The 7,298-nt window shown below is 37.0% G+C and overlaps 1 long non-coding RNA gene across 1 annotated transcript; it reads right to left on the reverse strand.

The window, feature by feature from the left end:
* Window positions 1–4,862: 4,862 nt before the first annotated feature.
* LOC135947233 (uncharacterized) lies at window positions 4,863–5,982 on the reverse strand. The gene is made up of 3 exons (XR_010575608.1): window positions 5,446–5,982; window positions 5,272–5,377; window positions 4,863–5,212 (listed from the first exon to the last, which is right to left on the reverse strand). It is a non-coding gene; the product is annotated as an uncharacterized LOC135947233 (long non-coding RNA).
* Window positions 5,983–7,298: the final 1,316 nt, after the last annotated feature.

Consider the following 7,298-nt stretch of genomic DNA (forward strand, 5'->3'; position numbering starts at 1 on the left):
TACCGTTTAAAAAGCCGAAAATGAGGTGTAATCAAATCTGCGGTGGTTTGAATCAATCCGTGACTTAATGAGTTTGCTGTGAATGAACAGCCGTCGATGGTGCGAGCTGATAGCATCGAGTAATACCATGAATTAGCTTTGCAGTTCCTGTCATTTTCGTGTGCGCAGCCCTTTTACAGTGGCCGCTCGAGTGATTCCTGCCGAGAGTTGAAACTGGAAAATAATGCAAATCGCGGCGGCGACGGCGGCGGCAGCAACTGACTCGGAACAAAACGCACCTGCTGCCGCTCGCTTTTTATTGCTCAAAAAGCAGCGCCGACTCGCTCCCCGCTCGTGATGTGTTGTGCACCGTGAATATACGCGAGACGAGCGAGGCAAGTAGCTCGTCTGCTCGCATGTGTACCGGCAGAAGCCGATCGTTTATCTGATTGCTCTTTGTTGAGAGATGCTCTTCCTACGCATATACAGCAACTGCTGACAACCTTAATGGAGTGCTACCGGTCTCTATAGGCTGCGGCAACCAGTTTTGCCATGCTCGCGATAAATCAGAGCGACAGCGAAAGTGAACCAATACTTATCAATTTCTGACGGGACATCATTGTTATTTATTATTGTTTTTTTAGCAATGCGATGCTAAAACGTTGCGTCCTCAAATTTGAGTGGGTTGACATTTTCTTTTGAATGCCGATGGAGCCTCGTGCGACAACTTAAAAATAGTGAAACTCGTGTTGATTTTATGCCACATATTTTTTAATTTTAAAAATTTATGATTTTTTTTCTATAATATTTCCAAATATTTTGATCAAAATAAGTTATAACATTTTCGCCCGAATTTTTGCAATTTTATGCCAACTTGATATTTTTCCATGGAAAGCACATTTTTTAACCTATATTTATCTGATAGTCTACTTTTTTCAAACAGATATTGGGTTGCGGTGTTTAAAATTATTTTTGCCCGTTTTATCACAAAAATTATATTATTGAATCTACTTTGCGAAAAGTGTATTATCTATTAATAAAACTTTTAAACAAAAAAGATCTATTGGAAAGAGACATGAAAATTCAGAAGAATTATGGGCTGGCGCTCCTTGGTTACACTACTGAACAACTGAATTGGACTCATACGTCGGCGTGAAATAAAGATTTAAAATTTCGAAAAATTAGTTCAAAAACCTAATTTCAGCCTCATTGTATTGTAAGTTTGATTGGAATGCTTCCCAAGTGGCGAGTTTAGCTGTCTGCCCGCTTAAAATAGAGTGAGTTTTGTGATTTATTTTTCTAGGAGAAGAATTTGCACCACAAGCCAAATGATCGATTTCCTGTTTAGATCCTCCTTAACCATGCAATTTTCAATAAATGCTCAGCAAATTCTTTTTAATGTCATGCCAGTAAAACGTTTAGCTCTATCACGATTGTGGGAATAAATATTAAGACAAATAATGTATCAAATTAGAATAAAATAACTTTATTCTGGTAAATCGACTTCATCAATCCAGAAACTTCATTTATCGCGCATAATATTTTTTCATTATACTCTGAGTCAAGAGTTTTAGTGAAAAAAATATATACATGTTGCGTGTGGAAACAAAGCACAGATCCGTACTTATAATTTTGAGCGAAAGAGAAGGGTGCCTTCGATGCGGCACACGCACCCCTGAAGGGACAAGAATGTGATGACTAACAAATTTCCAATCATATAGACCTTCTTCACCTCTCACAGCGTGGAATTGCAGTCCAATATTATCGGTCGACGCGCCGCGAGAGCAGCAGGTGTGAAAACAGAGGTTCCCGCGCGCAACCGCCGCGTCCGACAAAATTATAAATGAGAGAGAGAGAGAGAGAGAGAGCCTGATCCAAAGATGCTGAGTGAGTGGGTGCGACGGAGCAACAGGGGAGGCCTTTTTGCTCTCGCCAGCCGTCAGACGCGGGAATAAAGAGAGAGAAAAAACGAATCCTTTTGTGCTGCAGCCGAGAGAGAAAAGCGGAGCAATGGGGATCTTGGGTGTGCAGGCAGCGTGAAAACTAATTGAGATGGATGTGCAGGCAACAAGAGGCCACGGTTTATCCTCTTTTCTGCATACTGCTCGAGTATGAAGTGCGCGACGTCTCGTTTTCCTCCCTTCACATAATGAGTTTTGAATATGGGAATTTAATCATTAAGACAAAAGGAAGTTTTCTTTCCTTCTTCACAGCTTCCCTGCGAAGGTATTTGAAAATAAAATAATTAATTTGTTACTAGAGGTAAAGAGCTTCAAAAATACAAAAAATATCAATTCACTGCATAACTTTATTAATAAAATGAAGCGAAAAACCAAATCAAAATTATTGTAAATATTAATACTTTGTAAATTGACCGAAATTCAATCATTTTGTTCGCAAAATAAGTAAGCTTTTTCTTTACAGTCTGTAATTTTCAGTCGCAAGTCCACGGCCTTCTTTTGCTTCATTTTGTACTCAAATATGGCACAAGTGCCGTCTTGAAACACAGTTTGGTTTCTATTCAGCTCTGCACCAAGGAATGATTTCCGCAGCGATCGAGGGGTGTCAGTGGAGCAGAAGAAAAACTCCTTGCTGCATGCGCTCTTGTACACCAGAACACGCAGCTTTCCCAATTTTTGGATGTTTTCAGCTGAACTGTTAAATTAATTTTCTTTGTTTTTTCAAATTTTCATTGTATACTGACGTAAGCCTTCTATCATGCATTTGACCTCGTCGTAATTTTTCGGCATCCAGTGCTTGTTGTTCGGCTCCATCATACCACAAATCATTGATACTGAATCGTAGTCGCTCTTTCATGCGAATTTGCGTTTTAAGCCTTGACAGTAAAAATATTGCATTATTTGTACATACTGTAAGCGCTACATTTCCAAAACTAATCCTCTTCCCACAAATGAAGATTGAACGTTTTTCCACTAAAATAGCAATTAGTAGAGAAATTATTTCTTAACAAGCATTTTTTGCTGCATTACAAAATCCAATCGCAATTTTGTAGCTTTGGTACTGCAATAAATTCAACAAATGAGAGATTCAACACATGAGGCAAAAACAATAACTTAACATTTTGCAGAGCGAGGTAGCATTTTGGGCATCCATCCTCCTGGAGCTATTGAAATCCTCGTATACAGAACAGAAGTTCCAAAATATAATTTCATATTTCGTACATTATTGTATTTCTCAATAGCTCTGCCTGTGGTCACATTGAAACTGCAGTTGGTTGATTGTGCATTTAATTGCAAACAAGCCGCAATGCATGTGGCAAGGCCAACTCTTCTCGAGTGAACATGTTCTGGCTGCTGACATGTCTTAAAATTCGAATTCTCTACAAAGCCTGTGCAAGGATAAAGGAAAGCTTTGGCTGTTTAAATTTTTTTGTCTAAAAACCTGCAAAGAAAATCTGAAATAATGATATTTTAACTTCACCTAACATTTTATAAGTCGAATTTTACCAGGCAAACCAGACCACCGAATATCATCCTGTATCATTCATTAAAACACTGCCAACTGAAAATTTTCGAAAATCAGCTCGATGGGCAGTATAGGACAACATAAAAACATCCTGCTCGTGCTTTTTTGAAACCAACACACGTGCCAAAATATTGGATAGTGCGGAAGAGGATTCAAAGAGCGCAGTGTGTAAACTTTTTTAAAAGCCAATTCCATTCGCAAATGAGGAATAATTATTAAAAATTATAATTCTGTGAGTTTTTGTTACACTCAGAGAGTACCTATCAGGGATGGAATAAGGGAAAATCATCAAGAGAAGAAACTAAATCCGAGATGAAGAGCCTTAAAATCGCTTACAATTTATTTTCTATTATAATTTTTTTCTGTTTGATAATCAGCTTGGTGTATATGACAAAAATTATTTCCTTTATATCCTCAATTTAAAGTACGCACTGTCATTACTTCAATCGTATTGCTCGCAAATACAACAAGCTGTATCTTTGCAATTTGTAATTTTTAGTTTGACGCCCACAATCTCTTTTGTTCCATATTAAACAGCAGCTATAAAAATTAATTATATATTCGTCTCAGACTCTCCGAAGTAGAACTGACAGAATGAAATTTAACGATACAACTGTGTGTATTTATTGCGAATAAAAGCTGAAATTTTTAATCACTGACAATAATGAGTTGACTAAAAATTTTAAAATCAAGAAGGTACCATTGACACAAAAAGCGCTTCTAGCATCATAAATCTATATTGAAACAGCGCGGCCGTAGCTGCGAATTTAAAAAAATCAGCCAAATCATACGTCATTATAATGCACGTTAGCATCCTGCAGTGGCACAAAGGAAATAAAATAAACGTAAGCAATAAACGCAATTGTTTGACGTCCCTCATGCGCATTGACATAAAAAATTAGCTGTAGAATATCTGTTGAAAAATCGAATTGCATGGTTTTTGAGAAAAAGAATTGGAAAAGAATTAATGTTTATAATTAAATACCTAAAATACTAGAGATCAGATTTGCACTGATATGATTGAGCAACACTAACATGATTAGTATAGGCTGATTTTCGGTTGTATGTTTCTTTACCTCACCAAGGGCTCGACCAAACCTTTGATGAAGATTGTATATAATAAACTTATAAATTCCTGATTACTTATTGGCATTTTTTTTAGAAAGAAAATCATCTTTTTCTTTAATTCTTCACTATGGATCGTCAGATATTTTCCTCTCTGCTTATGCTCTATGTTAACTGCAAGATAAAAGGTTACTTTTTTGCTGAAAATCTGCTGCACTTGAGAAAAATCAAAGGTAGTTTGTTTAGAAATAAATAAACACACCATCAAAACTTCAATTCATTTAGCACTTGGTTTATTTAGCACAATATTGGTGGTAGATGCCAATGAAAGCCGATATTTTTTAAATACGGTATACATTTAACTCAATAATAGTACACCATGCTCTGACGCTGCCATCGCCATTATTTTATTTATCATGCTCGCATATCAAATAAGCTGAATCTTTACATTTTGAAATTTTTAGTCGGACGTCCACGGCTTTCTTATCCTTAAGTTTAAACTCGAAATGTGCGCACGTGCCGTTTTGAAACACATCAGTGGTTTGGTTTCCATTCAGCTCTGCACCAAGGAAAGATTTTTGCAGCGACCGGGGAGTGTCAGTGGAGCAGAAGAAAAACTCCTTGCTGCACTCGCTCTTGTACACTGTCAAACGTAGTTTCCTCAAATTTTGAATATTTTCAGCTATCAACAAGGATGCCTGTTTTTATTTGGATGAATTTGCGAATAAAAAATGTACTGACGTAAGCTCTCTATGATGCATCGGACTTCGTCGTAATCCTTGGGCAGCCAATGCTTTGTGTTGGGCCACATCATGCCACAAGCCATAGACCCAGCGTCGTAAATGGACTTTTTGGAAAATAACGTCGCTATACCAACGTGCTACAAAGTATCAGCTGCATTCATTTTTCACTCACACCAGGAGTTTTGGTTGCATAGAAAAGCCTTTTCCCGCAAACTGAGACCCTTCGCGTTTCAACTTAAATAGAGCTTGAAAATATTTAAGCATTATTTTATGGAATGTTTGTTTATTTACGTATATCAAGAAGTGCCTTGTAAGCTACATACTGTTGCATAAAATAGATATAAACACATCATAAAACTGTTTAACACTTGCGTTTTTCAACGGAAGATAACATTTTGGGCATCCATCTTTCTGGAACTATTGAAGTGCCTTATTTTGTGAAATATAATATCATTTGTTACACAGCCGTTTACATTATCATAGTTCAATATCAGTTTTCCTGAAGTTTTATTGAAATTGCAGCGAATAGATTCCGAATCCAATTCCAAACAATCTGCAATGCAAGTGGCAACTGAAGCTTTGCTGATGTGCTTGATTTCTTCTTGAAACTGGCAGCTGGAGTCATCAATCGAATTCGCCTCAGAACCTGCAGAGGTGAGCTTATCGGAGACGGACTACAAAAAGAAATTGGGCCATACTTGCAAGGAAAATCTAAAAAAAATTTAAATTGAGAATCACGCATAAATTGCAAATTATTTAAGTTACCGCAGATAGTAGGAACACGACAAGTACTTCCAGCATCATGCATTCAATGAAAATGGTCGTGGCTTCAAAATAAACTATACATCAACCGTCACCGCAATTCTTGTTAGAACCTCGCGGGACAGGAAATTTCGCAATCGCGTGGAAAATCAAACGCAATATACACAAATTTAATTATTGAAGCCTCCCTCTCTTCAAAAGTATATGAAAACCTGCTCTTTCACATATAATGTAAATTTAACTTAAATAAAATGTTTAAGAGTTTAATTAAAATTTTTTTTGGTACAACATGTCCATAGATCTAATGTCGTACTTGCTCTTTAAGAAACGTTCTCAGCAATCCATTATTTCAGCCAGAGCTATTTGGTTGCAAAATAATTAAATTTCCCGCACTTTGAAATTGTTTGCTTTAATTCTATTGAAAGCAAGAGAAATTTTATGCAATAAATACATAAAATCCACTTTAAATCTCTTTTTAATCTCGTTGTTGAGACTTCGAATTTTATTTTGTCTATGTTTGTATTATAGTATTCCAAAATGTGGACTCTAAAAACGTGTGATCGTCACCTCATATCGAAATAAATCATCAATATGGCAGATAATACTCAATATTTATATCGTAATAGCAAAATTGCTTTCTCGGCGGCGACGCATGTTTTGTCTGGCATCTGGCACGCGATGTTTGGCACATCGGTGCCATGGCGACAGTGAAGTCAATTCTTCTTGCAGCGCACGGGGGTGCGGAGCGCGTCGATTTTGCCATTTAAAAGGCCAAAGGGGAAAGAGCAGGCCAAGTATCATAGCAAACGGCTCACTCATATCGCACTGCGCTGGCCAGGTGCCGCCCGGTTTTGTTTCTCCAACGTCGCTAACACCTGACGCAGTGTCACGTGCAGCACATTGCAAAAATAAGCAGGTGGTCATGTGCAGCAGTTAAATTAAGCGACAATGGTTTTTTAATTAGAGTTTCAAGTGCGAAAGGCTCGTTAGCAATATGACAATTGCATTTAAAGGGCCAAATGAAAAAAACATCAGACAATTTTTTAAAAAGGGTTGCAAAAACACTTTCTTCAAGCAGAAAAGGAACTTGAAATTGAGTAAAACTGTTAAATTTAATTTTGTAACTCTACCATAATAAAATTTCTTGATGCACGTGGTAAAAACTTGATCCTATATGGCTTAATTATTTAAGAAAAAAATAAGAGTAAAATTAAACGATCGATTTTAATAAAATATCAAGATACACCTCTTTCAGATTGGCCA

The sequence above is a fragment of the Cloeon dipterum genome, chromosome X (assembly GCF_949628265.1).
Source record: "Cloeon dipterum chromosome X, ieCloDipt1.1, whole genome shotgun sequence".
NCBI classification, from domain to species: Eukaryota; Metazoa; Arthropoda; class Insecta; order Ephemeroptera; family Baetidae; genus Cloeon; species Cloeon dipterum.